This window comes from Pongo pygmaeus, chromosome 8 (assembly GCF_028885625.2).
Source record: "Pongo pygmaeus isolate AG05252 chromosome 8, NHGRI_mPonPyg2-v2.0_pri, whole genome shotgun sequence".
In the NCBI taxonomy this organism is placed as follows: domain Eukaryota; kingdom Metazoa; phylum Chordata; class Mammalia; order Primates; family Hominidae; genus Pongo; species Pongo pygmaeus.
This window is the reverse complement of record NC_072381.2, coordinates 3,531,764-3,555,957: the sequence shown is the minus strand read 5'-3', so window position 1 is coordinate 3,555,957 and position 24,194 is coordinate 3,531,764. Positions and strand designations below refer to the sequence as shown.

Below are 24,194 nucleotides of genomic sequence, written 5' to 3'. Positions count from 1 at the left end.
AGTTCTACTTTTAATTCTTTAAGGAATTTCCACACTGTTTTCCATAGCAGCTGTATTAGTTTACATTCCCACCAGCCGTATAGAAGTGTTCAACGGGCCTTTCTTCTACTGACCACAATACTGCACTCTGCTTTTCTGATATTTATGTAGACAATAATAAAAGGAAAGTTGGGCAATGAAGACTTTCAGATAATTAAAGTGTGCTAAAGTCCTTGTGCTGTTCCAGACAAGAAAAAAAGAGACCAAGTTTGCACTCTGTTAGAAAAAAAAAATATTGTTATAGAAAAATAACCACTAAACATTTAAAGATAGCCACTAAAAGATGAGAGATACCAAGTCAGTGGAGAAAAAGACAAGACTATGGAATAAAGGAAACTGTATCAAAATAACAAAGGGCAAGAAAAGAGGGGGAAGAAAAGGCATGATCATGAAGGATGTACACAGTAGGACAGTAGAGAAAATTCTAAATCCATCAGGGACCAGGAAACATACACTTTGTAATCTCACAGAAGAAGAGAAGGATGTCAGTTGACTTCTCTTGCTAGTTCTGATGGTGCCAGCTGCCACCTGGTGGGATGCTCTGTGGAGAGGCCTATGAGGCAAGGGTTCAAGGTGGCCAACAGCCGAAGCTCCCAGTAGCCCACGAGGGTGAGTCTTGACAACAAGCTCAGCGTGGGTCCTCCTGGGAGGACCTTGTGATGACCACAGCTCTGTGAGGGACAGAGGGTCTGAAGCCCTGGCCACACTGCGCCCAGTTGCCTTACTCCAAGAATTGTTAGATCAAAAATGTTGTCTGAAGCCTCTAAGTTTTAACTTTTTATTCTCAGGAAGGCTGCTCCTGAAAACTGTGAAAACACCTTTCTCAGTCTAACTCCACCTCACTGCTCTGCAGAGCATGAAATTATACACCTTGTAGGACCCAAAAAGGCAGGATGCCTTTCAGCTGCCAGCTCTCCATTACAGCCCCTAAGCTCTTTGAGGGGAAGGTCTTTATGTCACTCTCCAAAGACACGCACAAATATTTTAGGGTTTTTCCTAAGAAACGATGAATCAAAACCAAAGCATAGTGCATATAGAAAGCAATATTACACCTGCCTTGTGGAAATCTTTCCACCTCCTCCTTTCTCACTGGTCAAATCAGTATTACCTGAGCCCTAATCAGGGCAGACCCCAGGGGTAGAGTGCAGAGGATTCTCCAATGCTCTCAGAGGCTAGAAAACCTAAGAAACGGTTTCTGCTCTTAGATCAAGTTCCATCTGTCAAGACCTGAAGGCCAGTAAGGTGAAGTCTTCTGCAAAGTAAAGACAGACAAGCATGTACAGAGAACCCTTGATTTTAAAATTACCCTTCTGGAGACTTGACACTATCCTTAAAGCAAAAAAGTGCATTTCCAGACTTCAAGGAAAATCCTTATCAAACAGAAAATTAAGTGCCTACCTGTTTTAAATGAATGGTTTATTCATACAAATTATATTGTGTACTTTAGGTGATTTTGAAAGTTAGACCCCACATATATTATATAAGAATATTATATCTCCATTCATATCCGGGGAAAGAGATACAGAAACAGAAGTCTATTCATTAAAGCCAAACTGGAAATTATTTTTTTTTTCAGATGGAGTCTTGCTCTGTTGCCCAGGCTGGAATGCAGTGGTGCAATCTCTGCTCACTGCAACCCCCACCTCCTGGGTTCAAGTGATTCTCCTGCCTCAGCCTCCCGGGTAACTGGGATTACAGGCACACGCCACCACACCCGGATAATTTTTGTATTTTTAGTAGAGATGGGATTTCACCATGTTGATCAGGCTGGTCTTAAACTCCTGACCTCAAGCAATCCACCCACCTCAGCCTCCCAAAGTGCTGGGATTATAGGCATGAGCCACCTTGCCCAGCCCTGGAAATTCAGTTTATAATTTAATCCATTTATGGTAGCTAAAAGAAAATAAATTTTGTTTGTGTCCAGAGAATCTGAAAAATTGCAAAGGATTTTCGTACTTAAGGAGGCTATAAATGCAAGAAGAATTTGAGTTTTGTCTATGCTACTGTTTGTTTGTTTGTTTGTTTGTCTGTTTATTAAGACAGAGTCTTGCTGTGCCCCCCAGGCTGGAGTGCAGTGGTCCGATCTCGGTTCACTGCAACTTCCGCCTCCCAGGTTCAAGCGATTCTCGTGCCTCAGCCTCCTGAGTATCTGGGATTACAGGCATATGCCACTACGCCCGGCTAATTTTTGTATTTTTAGTAGAGATGAGATTTCACTATGTTGGCCAGGCTGGTCTCAAACTCCTGACCTCAGGTGATCTGACTGCCTCAGCCTCCCAAAGTGCTGGGATTACAGGCATGAGCCACGGGGCGTCCAGTGATACTACTGTATGGAATAATCTACTTCACCTCTTTGTAAGTCTTTACACCTATGCTAGAATGTACCCCTGCTGGCTTTTAGCCAGCCTCTGGGTATGTGTGGAGAAAAGTCACAGCACAAGCTAGACTCCATCACATCCACAACAAGGTAAACTCAAACAGTTAAAGCATGGGGGTATTAAAATAATCTTACAAATCATAGTCGACATTCTCAGCTCTCACAAGCATGCCAAGAATTTTTTTGGGACCATAAAATATCAGTAGAGGGAATTTTAAAGTTTATGTGGCCTAATCTATTAATTTCACAGATGAGACAACTGAGGCTTAGAAAGATTAAAAAGATGCATCTAAGTTGCATCATGGCAAGGTGAGAACTAGAATTCAGTCCTCACTCGGCCCTGTGCGCTCTTTCTTTACGTAAGTAGAAAAAATCATAGATTCTAATAACTTTTTGGACTACAGGATTTTTCCAATGGTACAGTCATCCAAATTTAATACATTGATATTTTCTTTTCTTTTCTTTTTGAGACGGAGTTTTGCTCTTTTGCCCAGGTTGGAGTGCAATGGCGCGATCTCGGCTCACTGCAACTTCCGCCTCCCGGGTTCAAGCGATTCTCCTGCCTCAGCCTCCCGAGTAGCTGGGATCACAGGCATGCACCACCAAGCCCGGCTAATTTTGTATTTTTTTTTTTTTAGCAGATAAGGGGTTTCTCCATGTTGGTCAAGCTGGTCTCGAACTCCTGACCTCAGGTGATCCACCCGCCTCGGCCTCCCAAAGTGCTGGGATTACAGGCATGAGCCACCGTGCCCAGACGATATTTTCATATTTTTTAAAACTTCTAAAAATATATGCACACACATAAACATATCTTGATAATTCCTATGCATTGCGTATCCAGTGCTTACACATAGACGGTGCATTCTCTGGAATTCACCCTGGGTCAGAGCCTTCTCACCTCCCAGCACAAGCCAGTAGCTTAAGCCTCAGTATCCCAGCTTCAGTGCACTGGGCAGGAGATGGGGCTCCCACGACCACTCAGCCATGTGGTTCCTTCAGCTCTCAGCACAGCCAAGTCCAAGCTGCAGGCTCTCCATCCCAAGCCAACTGCAGAGTGACACATGTTCTCTACACATGCTATGACTGAATATGTTGTGTTCTGAAAATATTTGGGAGTTAATTTGTGTTTTGTGCCTAGTGCTTCACGGACCTGTGCTCATTGCATCCTTACAGCCATCTACAAGGGTGTCACCATTATTTGTATTTTATTAGACTTAAGAGAGGTGAAGTGACTTGCTCAAAATAACACGGTTAGCAAATGACTGAACCCAGATCCCACAGGGAGAATGTGGGAAGAAATCAACAAAGCTTATTTAACAGGTATCTGCCAAGGGTTGGAAAAAATAAGATATATTGTTGCTCCACTGAGCAGAACACAGCCCATCAGAGGTTACTGCACCTTCAGCGACATGTGCTTTTTACTGACCCATCAAAACACTGGCGGCGAGAGCACTAAATAAATTGCCTATCATACTTAATCTTTCTAGGATTCAAAGAGGAGTGTAGAGTGAAATGACCTATAAGACCCCTGAGCCTAAAATATAATCTAATGGACTCAGCTTTAAAGCGCTCATTGAGAGGATGGCCAACAACCGGCTGCCACCGTGCAAAGCACGATTCCTCCACCATCCACAGTCCACTCGCACAAACACCCTCAGTGAAACACTTCTTTCTCTCCACCCACTTTTGAGTAGGATGAAATGGCACATTCCATTTTCAAAGTGGGCAGCTTGCACGTATCAGCAGTAGCAGGAATTTGGAAAACGATAACGTGGAACCCACAGTAACTTGCTGGCCAAATTTACTCACCCAGGTGACCCAGGTCGATGAGGGCTTGAGAGCCACGGGGATTTTAAATGCCGCTTCAAAGCCAACCAGGAGCAGCACCAGTGCTGATTCGTGTTTATGATAATGACATTTGAAAGGCTAAAAATTACAAGATTGTATACAGAGATGGACTTAGAAAATAATTGTATCTAATGTCTCATAAACATAAAAGAAAGTTATTTTATAGTAGATGATTGAAAAGAAAAAATCTCCTTCAAAAAGGAAATAAATAGACTAGTTTCAGACAGAAAAAACTTCAAAGGCAATCAGAAAATTCCATGGAATTTTAAAGAGGGAATCTCACTCAAAGAATTCTCTAAAATTGCCTAAACTTAAAAGCATTATTTTTCTCGAGACATCTAATTTAGATTGCATACCAAACCCTGTAATAAACCTCCTGCAAAGAAATAATAATAGAGCATAGGCATTATATATGTTCACTGTTCACTGGGTGTAAATACAACGATTGACCTTCCATCAACAGACAAGAGGCATAGCTCCATGGCAACAGAGAAACAGAGGTCACAATCATATTTTTCAAGGCAATTTTTGGCCCTCAGCGGGGATTCACTGTTATACTTGGAGGCCATGTCACCTGAGAGTCAATGGGCAACGATCAAATTTCACCTTGAGCAGGTTCTTTTGTTTGCTTTCTAGTCACAAACAGCTTGGCCCTAAGTGGTGGCCCCCATTCTTGTAAGATGCGTTTATTCATCGTGTAATCACCAGTTCCCTGTAGTGGGGGTGTGGATGGAGTGTCAGAGGCTCCTGCTGGTCTTTAGGGTGTCTGGCCTCCATGAATCCTAGAGGTAGTATTTGGAGAGATTTTTAAAAGCTTTGTTTCTGTGACCAGCAAAACCTGGGTTTGACACTGAGGTCAGCCCATTTCAGCCAGTGACTTAACCTGTCTTTTTGCCCCAATAAATTAGGAACAACAGCACTCGATGTTAGAGTTGTTGTGAAGATTAAAGCAGGTGATGATTGGACAACCCCTGGCCCAATACCTGAAACTGTACCAGCACCCAGTGAGCATTGCTATTCCTGTGACTGCTACACATTTACCTTATCTCAGCAGTGAGCCTGTGTCACTTTTTTGGTAAGAGTGAGCAGATGATAGAGACATTTTAAAATATGAAATATAAATATTTAAACAATTTCCCCTTGGCTCATATAGGTTGAAACAGAAATTATTTCATGGGTTGTGAAGTTGAGTGAGACTTATTACTAAGTTTTTATGTAACATAGGAATAAAAATTATTGTTATATCACTGGTGCAGATACATAAAATATACAGATGCATAAATGTTAATATGTGTGTGTATATATATGTATAAATTTAGTCATTTCATAGATCTTGGGTAAATGACATTAACAAGCAAAATACATTGGAGAATTTCATTTGTTCTGAATAATAAATATATTACAAAAACAAAACTGCAGTATCAACAGACAGCACTTTAGCAAGTATGGAGTTTGTAATAAAAGGCTTTTTTGTAGGCTAATGTCAAGACTTTCACAGTAGTTTAACTGAAGAATCTGCAAAATTTAACAGTTATTCCAATCCCTTCTATGTTAAGGATTACCCTTCAATCAATATCTCATTTTCTCTCTAAAATCTATTGAAAAAAGAAAATAAAAAACACAACAGAACCAGGATTGTTCCTCTGGCTAATGGTGTCACACGTAAAATGCTCAATCACAGCATGATTTGAAAAGGCTCAAAGCAGAACTTCTAAATTTGAGCTGCTATTGATTTCCCTGGAAACTGAAGGAAAGAGGCCGATTGCTATTTGACAGTGAAGTTAGAATTTTTATAAAATATTTTCTCTTTTAAAAATCCATAATATATTTCTTTTCTTTTCTTTTTTTTTTGAGAGTTTCGCTCTTGTTGCCCAGGCTGGTGTGTGTGGCGTGATCTCGGCTCACTGCAACCTCCACCTCCCAGGTTCAAGCAATTCTCCTGCTTCAGCCTCCCATGTAGCTGGGATTACAGGTGCCCACCATCATGCCTGGCTAATTTTTGTATTTTTAGTAGACACAGGGTTTCACCATGTTGGCCAGTCTGGTCTCGAACTCCCGACCTCAGGTGATCCACCCGCCTTGGTCTCCCAGAGTGCTTCAATTACAGGCATGAGTCACCGTGCCCAGCCAAAAATCCATAATATATTTCTATAATTGTCTTCTTTACTGTGAATTCTCCAAGTCAAACAACTATGTATATTAAAACAATGATGTATATCATAAAATTTACGTGATTGGTCTTTATTAAACAATCCTTCACTCTCTTCTCCTCTGAACGTGATGAATCTCCCTAAGGAATAAAGTCAGGACATTTTAAGGGTTTGGGCAAATGAATCATTTCATCTTCAATTTCAGAAAACAGGTCTTCATGAAAGCAAAAGGAAATCTGATTTTCCAAGTGATATGACACATCAGGAGAAACACAGGCTTCTAAAGAATATACATACTTAAAAATGGATTATTTACAATTTTTAAGCATAAAACACACATCAGGAGAAACACAGGCTTCTAGAGAATATACACACTTAAAAATGGATTATTCACAATTTTTAAGCATAAAACAAGACACAGTGTGTGCACACACGTGCACTGCTGATTTCTGTTGCTGGAGGCACGGCGCTGTCTTCGGGGCTGTCGTCATTGCTAGCTCGTCAACACCACACTTGTGTTGTAGCCTTCAAGGCCGAACCCTGGTTTCTGACATCACTTGGCAGGGTTGCTATGGGAACAGTGGCTTTGTGTGTCCTGAGGGAACAAAGGGGGATTGCCATTAGCGGACTTCAGAGCGGGCCTGGTGCCCTATTGGTACAGGATTGCAGAACAGCACATTCAACGTTATCGCCAAGGCAAAATTCCATTCACGCTTCACATGTCTTCTTCCAGCAAACACATCTTTGAGTGCATGTTATTGCCACAGCCTTGGGACAGGGGCCAGAACAACAGGGAGACTTTTCAGGGCTGGGCAGGGATCGCCCGTCAAGAGCAAGGGGCAGGGTTTTGAATCGTGTCTTTTGTCTTCTGAATCCCAAATGACAGCTGTTTCCAGGAAATTTCAGTTTCTGTTGTCATTTTTTTTTTTAAATCTTGGGGTATGTGTAAGACTAATTTTAAAGTCCGTGAACAATCAGTCAGATAGCAGTCTGACTTTCCCAACTCCTGCCCAAAACCAAAATTAGCTAAACTCAGGCACCTGGCTAATGGATACAGACCACCTTCGTGAAAAATTAGGGACAATTTGAGAAATCTATTTAATAGATTTAACAATGACTTATTATTTAATAATATTTAATAATGATTAAAGTTACAGCTATTACGCCCAGCAAGTTCTCTCATATAACTATATAATTGTTCACAGATAGAATGTCTTCATTTAGGACATTCCCTTTATTAATTTGACCTTAAAATACTTTGACTTTATTATGAATAAGTCATAAGTATATGATTAATTTACAGAAAAATTAGCACATAAATATAAGTATCATTCAGATCAAGTAATAGAACATTATTACCATTCCAGAACCCTCTTTCATACCCTTGCAATCATAGCCCTTCAAAAGGTAACCAGGCAAGCCACAGTGGCTCATGCCTGTAACCCTAGCACTTTGGGAGGCCGAGGTAGGAGGATTGCTTGAACTCAGGAGTTCAAGACCAGCCTGGCCAACATGGCAAAAAATCTCTACCAAAAAAAAAAAAGAATAATAAATAAATACAAAAATTATCAGGATGTGGTGGTATGCGCCTATAGTCCCAGCTAGTGGGGAGCCTGAGGTAGGAGAATCACTTGAGCCAGAGAGGCTACAGTGAGCCAAGATCATGCCACTTCACTCCAGCCTGGGCAACAGAGTGAGACCCTGTCTCAAAACAAAACGAAACAGAACAAAACAAAACACTATAGGTAGCCACTATTCTGATGTCTGTCATTATAAACTTATTTTACTGTTTTTTTGTTTATATAAATAGAATTATACGTATCAAAGAGAGTATACTGACTCAGCAATCTGTCTTATGGGTGTGCATCTGTAGTTATTTTTCATTGCTGTCTACGTTCCGTGGTATGACTATAAACACGATATAGCGTAATACTATTCATGGACATTTGAGCTGTTTCCAGCTTGGGGCTATTTATGGAAAAAGCTACTCTAAACATTCTCACCAGTATCTTTTCTCTTGGTACTAGGCACTCTTTTCTCATGGGTACATTCAGAGAAGAGGAATGTTTGTTCACTGGGTAAACCTAAATTCCTTTTAGTAGATACTGCAAATAGTTCCACAAAGTACCCTTCCCAGGTAGATGAGGCTCTGGCCAGAGTTAATGAGAGTTCATCTTTGTCGACACTTTGAATCGTCAGATTTTTTCTTTTTTTTTTTTTTGCTTTTTTTGTGCCATTTTGGCAGGTGTGCTGTCTCATTTTCATTCATTCACTGTCATTTTAATTTGTACTCAGATGATCCTTGGTGCCCACCATTTAGAGCACTTATTTGGAGGATGTGTGTGTAGTGAAGTTTTCAGCCCATTTTGCCTTCAATTGAATGTTCTTTTCCTATTAGTTTGTAGTAGTTCTTCATATATATATTCTATGTGTGAACCTTTGTTGAATATATATACCGTAATTATCTTCTGTACTGTGGTTTGCCTTTTGATTCTCTTAATGGTATATTCTGTAACACAGAGTTCTAGTTTAAAGCACTAGTTTTCAGTCTTTTTTTCTTCTGTGGTAAGTCCTCTGTGTATATGTTTACTGTTTTAGAAACATTTGATTTCTTCAAGGTCTTCTCGGTATTTTTTCATGACTGCTTTTGAAAAGATTTTTGTTGATTTTTCCCATTTCAATCCAAAACACCTGGAATGATTTTTGTTTATTGTGTGAGGTAGGGATCAAAGGCTTTTTAAAAATATGGATATACAATGGAAACAATCCACACTCATAAGAAAGATTGCTTTCCCTCAATGCATAGCAAAGAGTTTTTTTTTTCCTCTTCTTTCCCCACGAATCATGTGAATAGTAAGCGTGGGTTTTCTTCTGCACTCTATTCTATGACACTGACCTATTTGTCTATTCTCACACCAATCAGCACTATGACATTTTCACTGCTGCAGCTTTAACAAGGTTTGAGATCTGAGAGTAAAAGACCTCTAACCTTGTTTTATATTCTCAATTTGTCTTCATTATTTTTGATCCTTTTTGCTTTCATACACATTTTAGGATCAGCTTTTCAATTTGTAAAACAGAAGAGCTGAGATTATGATAGGAGTTACACTGAATTTTTAAATCAATTTAGGAAAATAAACTTAATTACAATATTGATTCTTAGAATCCTTCAATAATGTATGCTGTTTATTTTCTTAAGACTTCTTGAATATCTCTCAGTAATGTTTACAGTTTTCTGTGTAAAAGACTCTTGCACACATTACTTTTATTCCTAGAAATTTTATTTTATCTGCTACTGTAAAAGTTTTCACTTTAAATAAAATTTTTAAACAGTTCATTAAAGTATATGGAAACACACTTGATTTCTCACATTAGCCTTTCATCGGTAATGCTGTTAAACTCACTGACTTATTCTAATAGTTGATCTGTATATCTGAATACATTTTCTATCTACACAATCATGCTGACAATGCAAAATGACACTTTTACTTTGTCTTTCCAATTTTCATGACTTTTCCTTTGTTTGCCTTATTGCAGTGAAGAGAACATCCCGTGTACTATCGTGTAGAAGTTGTAGTAGACGCTGTGGTCTTTCCAACAACAAACAAAGTAAGCTTTCGAAGTTTTATTATCAAGTATGATAACCTCTGTAGGGTTTTCTCGAGATACCCTTTATTAGATAAATGAAACCTCTCTCTGTAGTTTGCTACCAATTTTATTTTGAATGGGTGTTGAAAATATCAAGTGCTCATTTTGTGTCTACCGAGATGCTCCTGTGAGTTTTAATGGTAATATAATAAATCACATTGTTTGAATTTTAAATCTTAGCATACATTTATAGAATAAACCCAACTTGGTTGTAATGTATAATTCTTTTTATATGCCACAGATTTGGTTTGTTAATATTTTGTCTAGGAGTTTTGTACCTCTGCTGATGAGAATAATCTGCCTATAATTTTCCTATCTTACAATGTCTTTGTGAAGTTTTGTTATTAAGATTGCACTGGCCTCATGCAGAGAGTCTGAAGCGTTCCTGCCTTTGCCATTTTCTGGTTGAGCTCATGGACAGTTAGTGTCAGCTCTCCCTGCAGTGTTTTTAGTGATTGAATGATTCAGTCCTCTGGACTTGACTTTTCTTATTGAGAATGTTTCAAATTACAAGTTCAATTCTATCCATAAAAATGGAGTTATAAAGATTTTGTACTTCTTGTTTTAGTTCTGGAAAGTGGTATTTTTCAAGGAATCTGCTCATGCCATCTAACATTTCAAATTGATTTGCAAAACATCGGTCATGATACTCTCTGCTTCTTAACCCAAAGAACCTGCAAAAATGTTCTTTTACCTGGTAAAAGGAGCTTGGCAGAGATGACTAAATCGAGGATCCAGTCACGCTAATATCTCACAAGCAAGTATCTCTGTTCCAACCCTCTTCTCTGAGCTTGAGACCCTCAACACCCCAGCACAGTGCTGCTAACCAAGTGTCTTACAATCTTAGATGTTCCACAGGGAGGAACCAAACCTTTGAGCCTCTACGCATCTCCCTCTCCTTCCTTTCCTGGATTCCTCTATCTCAATCAGATAATCATCTACTCAGGTCCTTAACCCACACCTGGGTTCATTTTAGTTATCTATTTAACATTTACTGGCTTCACATTATTCCTGCAGAAAAAAGAAGAAAAAAGTGAATTTCTTGCCCAGATCTGCAAAAACTTCTAAGATCTGACCTGTAGCCACCCACACCTGGAAGCTCCAGCCTTGCCTCTCCCCAGTTCACCCAGTAAGCGCTGGACACGGGGCTGAGTTGGGACTTCGATGCTTACTCTGCCTGGAAACCTCCTTTCTCTCTCCCCACTTCTGAGGCTGTCCTCAGGTGCTGTTTTACCTGAAACCCTCCAGGCTGTTCTCTCTGGAAATGCCTCTCTCTTCTGCCCTTTACCTTCCATCTGAATGGGAGGATGTCTTCTTCCTAACACTCAGGACAGGTCTTCATAGCATTTATCCTGCTTTGTCATCTGCATGCCCCACAGGGCTGAGAGCTCCAAGGAGCTGTGAATCACACCTCCAACTCCCCCCAGGGTATGGGAATGGAGTTCAGAATGCTCTTCCCAAAGGTGAGATACAACATGAAGAGTGGTTATTTCTGAGTTATGGGATGAAGAGTAATTTTTTTGTTTTCTTTATTAGACATTACTAAATGAACCCGCTTGGTGTTAACCACGTGGCTTTTATAATCGGAAAAACAAAACAAAACTGACAGTAAAAATATGTAGAAGAAGCATTTATTATGTAAAATTTATCATTAAAAATTTGTTGATTTTAAATGATGGTGCTTAGAGGGTATTAACTTTGTCTTCAAATTGGAAAGCCTCAGCTGTCCAGGATAATGATTTGCCCAAACACTCCTTTTAATTCAAGTTTTACTGTCTGTATTTTGTAACAATAAGATTATTGCTTCTACACCCTACACATGTGCAGAGAGATGAAGGGAGGGTAACTTCTTTTCTAATCTTGGGTCCAAGTCAAGGGATTTTATTTCTAATGCTTGGTCTTTACAATTTTTCTTTCTTCTCATTTCTCCTTGATTTTCCAAAAGGGAAAAGGGGGAACTTTTGGGTTTTGTTTTCAGTATTATTCCCCAAAGACTTCAAATTAATTTACAGGACTCTGGGTTGAGTGCAGTTGCCTTTCTGGCCTGAGGGTGTGAAATTTTTCTTAGGCAAATTCCCTGCTGACTTCCCAAAATAACAGAGAGTAAATGTGGTCCCACATGTTTTGAGTCTAAACAGATGTATGTATGTGGATTTGTAAGTGAGTCACATCTATACTGTTATTTTACTCTAGAGTAATTGGGCCAGGCACTGTGGCTCACGGCTGTAATCCCAGCATTTTAGGAGGCCAAGGTGGGAGGATCACCTGAGGTCAGGAGGTTGAGATCAGCCTGGCCAACATGGTGAAATCCCTTCTCTACTAAAAATACAAAAATTAGCCTGGTGTGGTGGCACGCACCTATAGTCCCAGCTCCTTTAGGAGGTGGAGGCAGGATAATTGCTTGAACTGGGGTAATGGAGGTTGCAGTGAGCTGAGATCGTGCTACTGCACTCCAGCCTGGGTGACAGAGCAAGACTCCATCTCAAAAAATAAATAAATAATACAAATAAATAAGTAGAGTAATCGGCAGAGTATTAAGGAGTCATTCTCCTGCCAGCCATGCTGAATGCACACACCCTGATGGCAGTGAACAGCGTCCACTGGATGTGAGCTTAGTGCGGAGGACCAGCACGCCTTTGCTAGTGTCCTCAAAGGGAAGGCCCCTGAGGCTCAGAAAGCTGATGCCCTGCCTGGGGTCTCAGGCTTATGCCGCCTGGAAGTCTCTGCTCTCCTTTGTCTTGCGACCACCATGGTGCAGGTTCTCTCTGCATCTTTCCCATCCTCCCCACCTTCCCCCTACAGTTGCCCTCAAGCTTCAGTTCCTAAAGTAGAAAAGAAATAAAAATAAAGCGAAACCAGTACGATGACTCACTGGTGAGCCAAGTATAATTTTCCTTTAATACCGCACAGCATATAAGGCTAATTTTGAGACAGCTCACTTTCCCCCATGGAGTAGCCAAAGTCACTTTCTTGAGGAAACACAGCTGCTTCTAAAGAGAGTAAAAAATGACTTTCTCTGTGGTGATCGCCCGTTTGGAATGTCCCAAGGCTACATTCAGTGCCCCCTTCGCCACTTCCTCCACCTGGGAGCACCGCAGGAGTTGGAATCCCAAGTGTGGTTCATCCACAGCCTCTTTCTCACGGCCTGAAACATGCTTTTACTGGAAAACACTCTGACACATCCCGAAGCTAAATGCTTCTTAGAATACACTGTGATGTAACACTGTGATGGAAATCATCCCGTAAAAGCCGAGTGAGGGCAAGCATTCCCCAGTCAGGCAGTGTGAGGCTTGCCCGACGTTCACGCACTTCTAACAAGAAAGGAGGTAGCTCACAGTCAACGCTGTTACTTAAGTAAGGTTAATAGAACAGCAGACAGGAAAAAGCACAAGAACTTAGGAAGACACAGAGCCATGGGCTCCCCACCAAACACCTTCGGTGATTGCAATACAGAAGACAGCACGTGGAATCTGCCCTTGACTCCTTGAAAATACGATGTGACCAAGTTTTCAGTGTTAACAGGAACCGAGACAAAAACATTCACGTATTTTGTTATCATCTGTGCTCTGGGACATGAGTTACGTTCTTGAAAATTCTGAGTTTGGGCAACATTATTTTATGAGGCATAGAATTCACAATAAAGCCTTATATAATTATTTGTTCTGTGATGGAAATGTTCAAAGAAATAATCTCTTCCTGGGTACAAAAGTGGACATTAGGATAGACCAGAAAGATTAGTCCTCTTTATATACAAAAACGGGTTTGGAGAGAGGATTGTCAAAGAGGTGGAGAGGCAGCCTCAGAGAGAGAGAGAGAGAGAGAGAGAACAACCTCAGATGAGTCATTCAACTCTGCTAAACTTCAACTTACCCAAATGAAAATGAAGATAATGATACCTGTTCTTATAAGGTCAAGCAGGTATCACTGTTATGACAGCAAATGAGATGCTTCATCTGAAAGTGCTAACCAACCTTGAGACAGTATTTAATCCCACTGAAGACACCTCTGTTCATGAGCTTTGGTGCAGAAACTAGTTTTCAGAAACAAATCAGTTTAAAAAAAGTACTTAAAATTTATTTATATAGAGTTTGTTTGCATTACATTCCTAGAAACAATGTTTGGTTTTGAAAAGAGCATAGATACACTATGTTTGGCTGTAATGTGATAATTGTGTTTCCAAGAAAGCTTATACTGTTAGAGATTATTTTATAAACTATTGATTCAGTGGGAAAAGTTTGGGAACGAAAGTTGGATGGTTTCAGATTTACAACCGAAACGTTATTTTGCAGATAGGCATTTTAGTAAGTAGGTGGGTCAGTCATCACAGATGTATAAAGGTAAGCCTACACATCATGGAGTGATTCTTTCATTCGAATGCACTGATGCTTCTCACACAGAGTGGCCTTTCCCTCTACTCTCCACCAGCACCATCATTTTCCAGGCATCTCACGCATTCTAGATAATATTCTCACTCACTGTTACAATGTTGAATGCACAGAGCTACTCAAAGTGTCTGTATTGCCTGGACAATAACCCTGGGTAACAACCAATTACTGGCTTCTCGGGCAAATTCTGTTCCCAGAATAATCCACCTCTTTTTAGCCATTTAAAATAATATAACCTCTTGCTATAGAATTAATGTCTGTATTGACTTTCATTTCAATTTTTAAAACAAATTAAACTTCCCAAAACCCATTTCCAGGTTAGACTGAATAGCAACAATGGTGATGATAATAATAGTAATAAAATGGCTCTTACTTATTGAGTGCTTACTCTAACGCTTCAGTAGCGTTTCAGTGTCACTGGTGAAGGTCATTTGGTGTTGCAGTATTTTACAGTGAACGAGCGCATCAGACAACCGCTTCTCCGTGGTTCAGCTGCAACCTATATTCCCCGGGCTACTAAATTGTAGCCACAAACCAGGAATCCAAATAATAACAAGAACACCCCTAATCTCTGAGTGTTTAACCTAGGTGAAACTCGCTAAATGCTTTGTATATAGATTATCTTATTCAACCTGAACAACAAAAGCTAACAGATAGGTACAGTTATGCTCATTTTATAGGTTAAAAACACTAAGCTTCAGAAAGTTGAGTATCTTCTGTAGAATATTAAGCTAGGAATGTATCAAATCATGATTTTAACCTAGGTACGGGCAACTTCAAGGTTTGAACTTTAAATCATGGCTTCATTGGAGGGGAACAAAAGAATTATTATAAATAATTTTATGTGTCTCAACAGAGCAGAATGTTTAAATTTCTATTAAACATATATTACCTTACAAAATGAGGTATAAATTATAAAACAAACAACTTCATTAGAGCCACACTCAGTTTGCCCATATCCTAAGCCATCATCTGCTTCCATGGAACATCTGTGAATTGGCAGAGCTGGACTAGCTGCCTGAACTCAACACAAGCTACAGACTTAAGTTTATAAAGAACTTGCATATATATTTATACACACACACACATATATGTATATCTACACACACACACACACACACACATATACACATACACATATATTCAGAGGGAAAGTTAGGGCAGCAGGAACACTGTCCAGACAGATTTGGGGTCATGGAAAGAAAACTGTTTTCTGGCCCCTTGATTTTTAATATGTGTCTTTTTTTTAACTTGTATTTTAGGTTCAAGGGTACATGTGCACATTGGTCATATAGGTAAATTGCATGTCAGAGTGGTTTGACATATAGATTATTTCGTCACCCAGGTAATCAGTACCCAATCAGTAGTTTTCTCTACTCTCCTTCCTCCCACCTCCACTCTCAAGTGGACTCTGATGTCTGTTGTTTCCTTCCCTGAGTCTCTGTGTACTCAATGTCCAGCTCCCACTTATAATTGAGAGCATGTGATATTCGGTTTTCTGTTCCTGTGTTAGTTTGCTTAGGATGATGGCCTCCAGCTCCACCCATGTCGCTGCAAAGGACATGATCTTGTTTTTTTTTTTTCTTTATGACTGCATAGTATTCCATGGTGTATATGAAACATTTAACCTTTGCCTGGATTCAAAAAGACTTCTGAATATACTAAAGCCTTCCCCAACCCCTCGCCAACCATACCTCCTCAATTCAGAATAGAGACATAAAGCTCTTCTGTCTGCAGTTGCCAGGAGAAAATAGTTTATGATCTAAAACCAGTGTTGAAGTTGTCTGTATCTAATAACACTGTGGAGCAAATAAATTCATTTGCTTAATTAGGGGTACCTATGGTAACTTATTTATCTTCATCAAAGGTTCACTGGAAAACTACACTGCTTAAAAGTTGATCATGATGGAGATTATTTTGATATATGTTAACGCCTCCATGAGCAAATGCTATGAGTAGTTTTCAGATGTTCCAGATTAAATCATCACAGCCATACTCCTGTAACAGTATTTATGGATCATAAACTATATGATTTATCTACAGTATCACGTATCTATATGATACTTGATTTATCACAGTAGTAATTTCTTTACATATAAGATCTCATTTGGATCTCACAATACCTTTAAATATATAGGCACTAATACCATTCTTAATTAATTGATGAAGCATTTGAGGCTTGTATAGGTAACTTGCCTTGAAATAAAAAACTACATTCTTAACCAACTGGTTAAACTTCACCATTCAATTTTTACGGCCAATAACGTAGAACTTAGGGCTTAAATGAGCCAATTATTTGCAATTATTTGCATGAGGGTTATGGTGATCAACACCTACCTTCTGTTTCACAGTGGGTAAGTCTATGCAAACCTGTCCCCGAAGTCCAAGGAGGCTCAGAGGCCAAAGAAAGAGGCTGGCAAATCCAGTCTCTTAAAAAGAAACATTTAACAGTGTCTTACAAACATAAGCCACGTCTGTGTCTTAGGGGGCTAGACAAGAGAATGGATCCCCGCCATTAGCTCCAGACCTGGAACTCATGTACCAGGGAAAGGGTGGTTCAGAAGAGATGTGCAGGACAACCGAAGTATGATAACATCACAGTTGTTTGACCTACAGGCAGGATTTACGCTAAGTGCCTGCTCTAACACAAGGAACAATCAATAAACTGGAAATCTTGGAGGCCTTCCTGGAACTGGGGTTCATCAAAGCCAACAAGGGAGATTAGCTTCCAAGATAGAGTCTCTTGGCCTTAGTGGTGCTGCCTGCAGCATTCTAGCACCCACCTCCACATAAAAGCGAGAGGTGGTTCCCATTTATATTGGGGTCTTGGAAGGATCCATACATTTCATGCAAGGATGCCAGTCACGGCCAGCTGATACGCTTATACATTACTGAGACCATAACTTTACAGTTTTTGTTCTTTCAATGTATCTCAAGGCCTGATTCTGAGAAATAATACTGCTGGGGAATTGTACAAATGATATGCATTTCATTCTTCTGTTCTTCACTGCATAAAAGAAACAAACTGTGAACTCAGACTTTATCTGTCTGACCCCAGATGGAGGAGCTTGTACTGACTTGTCATTAGTGTTGGGCTCTTGACTTACATGGAGGGATGCATTTCAACATGCCACAGAAAGTTTTCCCGGGACGGGCAATCAGAGGAGGTTTGTCATCCTCTGCTCATCACCCAGTATCTTCCTTAGTAATAATACTCAAGAGGAAATTTTGTCTGAATACTTCAGAGCTGGTGGTGGGGATTGGGGGAGGTAAAAGCAACAGAAAAGAAAGTTTCATTCCAAAATTTAACCTGTATTTTTCAATGTTTTCTTCCTTTTTTTTGATACATAATAATGGTACCTATTTATGGGGAACATATGATATTTCGATACATACGTACAATGTGTAATGGTCAAATAGAGTAATTAGGATATCCATCACTGCAAACATTTGTCATTTTTTGTCATTATTTTTCAATGTTTTCTTCCATTTTACTGATACAAAACAATGGTACATATTTATGGGGAACCTGTGATATTTCCATACACACATACAATGTGTAATGGTAAACTAGGGTAAGTAGGATATCCATCACTGCAAACATTTGTCATTTCTTTGTGTTGAGAGCACTTCTGTATTAGTCTGTTTTCATGCTGCTGATAAAGACATACCTGAGACTAGGTAATTCATAAAGAGAAAGAGGTTTAATGGACTCACAGTTCCACATGGTTGAGGAGGCCTCACAATCATGGTGGAAGGTGAAAGGCATGTCTTACATGGTGGCAGACAAGACAGAATTGAAAACCAAGTGAAAAGGGTTTTCCCTTATAAAGCCATCAGATCTCACGAGACTTGTTCACTACCACGAGAACAGTATGGGGGAAACCACTTGCATGATTCAATTATCTCCCACTGGGTCCCTCCCACAACACATTGAAGTTATGGAAGCTATAATTCCAGATGAGATTTGGGTAGGGACACAGCCAAACCATATCAACTTCAAATCTCTTCTAGCTATTTTGAAATATACAATAAATTATTGCTAACTATAGTCATCCTATTGTGTCATCAAACACTAGAACCTATTTCTTCATCTAACTGTATGCACCCATTAACCAACCTCTCCTTATCTCTCCACCCTTCCCAGCCTTCAGTTACCATCATCTATGCTCTGCCTTCATGAGGTCAACTTCTTTAGAGTCTACATATGAGTGAGAACATGCATGACCTGTCTTTCTGAGCCTGGCTTATTTCACTTAGCATAGGCCCTTCAGTTCCATCCTCACTACCGCAAATGACAAGATTCCCTTCTTTTTTATGGCTGAATAATATTCTACTGTGTATATGCACCACATTTTCTTTATCCATTCATCTGTTGATGGACACTTAGGTTGATTCCATGTCTTGGCTGTTGTGAATAGTGCTATGATAAAATAAATATTTCTCAAAAGGAGACATACACATGGCAAATACAAATATATTTCAAATGTTCAACATCACTAATCATCAAATACAAATCAAAACTAAAATGAGATATCATCTCACCCAAGTTAAAACAGCTATTATCAAAAGGACAAAAAAAATCAATGCTGGCAAAGATGCCAAGAAAAGAAAACTCTTGTACACTGTTGATAGAAATGTAAGCTATAACAGCCACTGTGAAAAACAGTATGAAGGTTCCTCAAGAAACTAAAAGTAGAACTCTGATCCAGCAATCCCCCTTCTGAGTATGCACCCCAAGGAAAGGAAAGCAGTGTGCCAAAGAGACACCTGCACCCTGTGTTTATTGCAGCACTGATCACAATCGCCAAGATGTGGAATTAACATGTACTTTTGTGAAAAATTGAATTATTTAAATGCTTCATTTTTCCTTTTCTTCTAGCCTCGTGCCAGCAACTTAAATTCATCAGTGATGGAGAATACCTGGCATTGACTTCTGCATGAGTGCCCTTTTAGTTGCTTTGTATTCTTCTGCCTTGATTTCTTTTCTGTTTTTCTACATAAGTGTTGCCTGCAGAGTTCCCTGATTGACTCAAAGTACATCTTCTATATTGCTTCAAGTAGTGCTGGTCATGAACACAATTCAGTCTTAGTCAGCTATTGGAACTGAGTGACTGCAAAGTTCTGATGCCTCTTCTCGCAGCCCAGGGCAGATGGACGTGCTATGTGGGGCCCGTACAAAACAGAATCATGGAGCTGATGGGGCAAGGAGTCAACCTCCCTCCTAGGGCCTGCAGCTTCCACCAGGGCAGAGAGCAAGTTTCTCTCAGCTTCTGCTCTCAGGTGGTGATCTGGCAGGGAGAACAGCTTGGCAGTAGGTGCAGGCATTGGATGGGGACCTCCTGGCTCCTCCCTCAGCTCTGCCAGCACCAGCCATAAGGCACTCAGATCATGCAACTTCCCTGTGTCTCCGTCTCTGCATCTTTAAAATGGGGCTAATAAGAACACTTTTCTCATAGACTTATAAAGAGAATTAATAAGAAAAATGATAAAATAATGCTTGGCTCATAATGTGCACTCCATGAACATCAGCTGTTACCACTTAAGAAGGGTGCGTACCCTCCAGCCTCATCCATGCCAGTTCCCGTTGTCTCACCCTGGGCTGGCGACACCCATCTTAAGTCACAATTGGGAATACAAGCAAGTCACGCTGAAATCTGCCAGAGTAAAGGTCCATCTTCACAGAACAAGCCTGTTTACACTTGAACCCACAGTTTCTCGGTCATATCCAGACTTCAAGGAGGGAAGAGAGCTCCACCGCAGGCTTCCTGTAGCAAGCATGGGGGCCATGTCTGAGTCCCCTGTGGCGTTCTGTCACCATAGACTGTGACTTTCAAACAACACAGTCACTTCTTACAGTGCTAGAGGTCAGAAGTCCCAGATCAAGGTGCTGGCAGATCTGGTATCTGGTGAGTATCTGCTTCCTGGGTCATAGATGGCGGCTTCTCGCTGTGTCCTCCTCACGTGGTGGAAGGAGTGAGGAAGGAGTGAGGGAGCTCTCCAGGATCTCTTTCAAAAGGGCGCGAATCCCATTCATGGGGGGTCCACCTTTATGAGTTCATCATATCCTAAAGCCCCCACCTCCTAACACTATCACCTTGGGGGTGAGAATTTCAGCATGCGAATTAGGGGGAGACTCAAACATTTACACCACGAACAGGCAAAGAGCCTGCAGCTGCTAGTGAGGCCGCGGCATCTCCCTCCTGACCAATCTCCTCTTCTGCAAATTGCAGCTGCTGGGATAGGACCCAGGAGGTTCCGGAGGATCAGGAGGTCCACCTGGGAGAAGAGCTGATCGGTTAGCAGGAGAGCTGGAAAAGCAACAGACACCTCCTTAGTCCCTTCCCTGGGGCCCGGCTCCAGTCTGAGCTGTCAGGCCACAGCAAAGGCATCACTTCAGGACAGCAAAGCCCCTGTCTCCCTCCCTTCCAGCTCCTCAGACTTCACCCTGGTAACACGTTTGTTTAAAAAATATATTTTTCCCCCTCGCAAAGAATCTAGGATACACAGGGTCAGCCCAGAAGTTTAGGTATCCCAAAGAAACTGCTCTCGGAGCTAAAATAAGAAACAGTGCCTGTCTATAGCGCAAATAAAGAGTTGGAACAAGATAAAAGGGAGTGATCTTTCACCTGCCAATCTCCAGGTGGATCTCAGGAATCCTGTGTGATGTGTGACGTCACCTGGGAAAGCCCCGCTGTTGCCATGGAGACGCACTTTCCGGGCCTCGGGAAGCTGCCCCACCTGTCTGCCACCTTCTTCCAGACTGGCCATGGCAGGCTGGCTCCGATCTGGGTCCCAGACAGAGGGGAATTGGTTTGCCTTTTTTTTTCTTTTCTTTTCTTCTTTTTTTTCTTTTCTTTTCTTTGTAAACTGCAGTGACCGTGTGTGTGTTTGTGTGTGTGTGTGTGTGTGTGTGTGTATGCATATATATAAAGAAAGAGAGAGAAAAAAAAACAGAGTGCCCCACGATGCAAGGTGCCCACCTGGACAAATACACTGTGGGCAGAAAATAAACCCTTATGAGGTTCTGGAGTGGCAGCAGCAACAGCCTCCTGCCCTCCTGGCTGGCTGGAGCCTCCTCCTTGCAGGTGGGGTAGGGTTGAAACATCAGAAATGCCGAGAAATGTCTCCGCGCATCCTGATTACAGAGACACTTGTGATCCATGATTTCTGCTGCTCCACTGCTGAAAAAAATAAAAAGGCCCCGAGTACCTCATCCGTTGTGGTTTCTCTCCCATTTAACTAAGTAAAATTGGAAACTTTTTAAAAAGAAAGCACAATCATGTAATTAGTGCAGGCTTTCTTTTCTGGTTTTTTGAAAAGAGGCATTTTCACACACCTTAGTCCATCTTAAACCCTTTCAACGTTCTGCATGCTCTTCCTAATTCCAGAGAGACAGAATTTTTATTTCCTTCGATCGCAGGGATACCTACAATGGAATTTACGTCTCTATTAACAGTTTGACCAAGGGTTTACAAGTGGTTGAATGGAGTAAAAATGAAGAATTCCAAGAAACGCAGAGAGAGAAAGTAGATCGCCCAGAGACACCTGCTCTATGCAAATAATGGACTCCTTCCCTTTATCTTAAGGGGTCTTACGCTACCTGTTTCTACGTCCTTTGCTGGTTCCCGTGACAGAAATACACACGTTTCAGACAAGATTAAAATACAAAATCCCAACCATAGCCTCATCTTTGCACACACACTCTCTCATTTCCTGTTGGTACCAGTACTTTTCTATTTCGGTCCTGGGTATGGCTCACTAACCCACAGCAGCTTCCTCATTTGCACTTGACGTCTTCCCAAACAGCATTTAAGGGACGGAGCACAGCCCAGAAGGCAGAAGCGAAGGACAACTGCCAACCCCAAGGGGGAGCAGGGATCTGGGAAGGAAGACACTCATGGTAAAGGTAAAACCAAAGAAATCACACGCCTAGGAAATAACAGATTCTTTTGCATAAAATAGACTTGTGAGAAACTAATTGCTACAGATTTTATCTCGCCCAAAATAAACCGCAGGGAAGATATCATGAGCATACTGTAACGCATAAAATCTTGACACTTGTGCTAAAATACTCAAAATATACCCTGGAAGGTTGGAGCTTGTCTTCAGTGTTGGGTTCTGTAAATTATTTCAAACAGCTCGCCATATTTGTGGTATCACATTGAACCAGGTGTGAGAGGCAGGGAAGAAACAAAGTAGGCACGGCTCTTCCTTGGAGATGTCTATCCCAGAAAGCAGTTTCCGAACAGCCCAGGAGAGAGGAAAGCTCCATTTCAGAGATGCAGACATGTTGGCCAGGACCGCGGAGGGAGGTGGCCAAAGGACCCCCTTCTCAGAGGCAGGGACTTGGAATCTCTGCCCCACGGCCTCTGGGAGAGTGGAGGCTGCTCTCGGGCAATTATCCCAAATGACTGTTTATCACTCCGAGTTCCAGAAGGCCTGGAAAGATTACATTCCAGAGACTTGATCACTGAAAATGCCCGGGTGGAAGCTGTAATTATGGCTTTCTCAGAGCCTACAGCATCTCCCCTGGGATTATTTGCATAAAGTCATTTCCTGTGGCAATTCCTGGACACAACAGTGCCCTCACTGTCATCCTACAGGCCATGAAGAGGGCTGCCTAGCAAGTGTTTCAGCATAAACTTGTGCTCAGCAACCTCTGTGTGGCTGCCTCTGTAAAAATAAACATGTGGTGGAGTTTCTCTGTCCCCCGTCAAGCCCTGCAGTTAATTATAGGATATCTGGAGTCGTCAAGCGTTCCCATGGAGCATGGAGGGAGGTGACTTTACAACAAGCAGGTTTCCATCAGAAGGTGACGGCAGTGACAGTGGAGGTGACAGTGGAGCTCAAACTGGACTGGCGCTCCCCTTACTAGAAACCAGAGGGAGAGGAAACCAGAGCCAGTGCGGGGTGAATTTCAAACAGCCCGGGGCTGGAGCCAGAACGGGAACCCCAGCTCCACCTCATCAGGGCCAAATGAAATAGCGAGCTGCTATGAGTGGGCAACATGCTATCGGGATAAAGTACATGAAACCATAGAACCTTCAACAATAGGGCATGAAGAAAAAAACAGAAAAATGAGGCCACAAGGGCACAGAAGGAATGCATTGCTCAGTGGCCCCAACAGAGAAAGTGGAACCATGTTAGATATTTCCATAAAACTCAGTCTGCACTCTCAGCCCCATCGTGGAAGTCACAGGGACTACCCTTGAAGAGGCTCTGTATATCGGACAGGAGCCTGCAGAGAAAAGGGCAAGCAGCTGGGAAAGAACTGGATGCAGGGGCTTGGTGGGGACAACGTCTGCCTTCTACTCACAGCGGTATGGGTCAGGAGGAGAGCCCTGTGGTGAGATCCCAATAGGCAGAGGCCACGCTTCCTGGTGCCTTGCTGAGGAGGAGTTCAGGAGCTTTCTCTCACTTTTCTTCTCTGAACAATGCCATGCCTGTCATGCTGCAGCTCCCTGTTCCAAACCACACGCACATGTATACATGCCTATACACACGTATGTGGACACATGCAGACATACACATACAAGCAGACACACACATGCATACATGCCTATACACACATATAAGTGTACACAGAGATGTACACATACAGAGGTACACACATGCACACACATGTTCACATACAGACATGCACGTATGCACACATATGTACATATACAAGCATGCACACGCATGCTCATATAGGTGTGTACATGCATGCACACATTGTACGCGTGTACACACATACAGGCATGT

The 24,194-nt window shown here is 41.4% G+C and overlaps 1 long non-coding RNA gene across 1 annotated transcript; it reads left to right on the top strand.

Moving 5' to 3' along the window:
- Positions 1-4,794: 4,794 nt before the first annotated feature.
- LOC129006638 (uncharacterized) lies at positions 4,795-21,056 on the top strand. Its single transcript, XR_008492039.1, has 5 exons — positions 4,795-4,879; positions 5,173-5,339; positions 9,952-10,023; positions 19,330-20,356; positions 20,681-21,056. It is a non-coding gene; the product is annotated as an uncharacterized LOC129006638 (long non-coding RNA).
- The last annotated feature ends 3,138 nt before the right edge of the window (positions 21,057-24,194 follow it).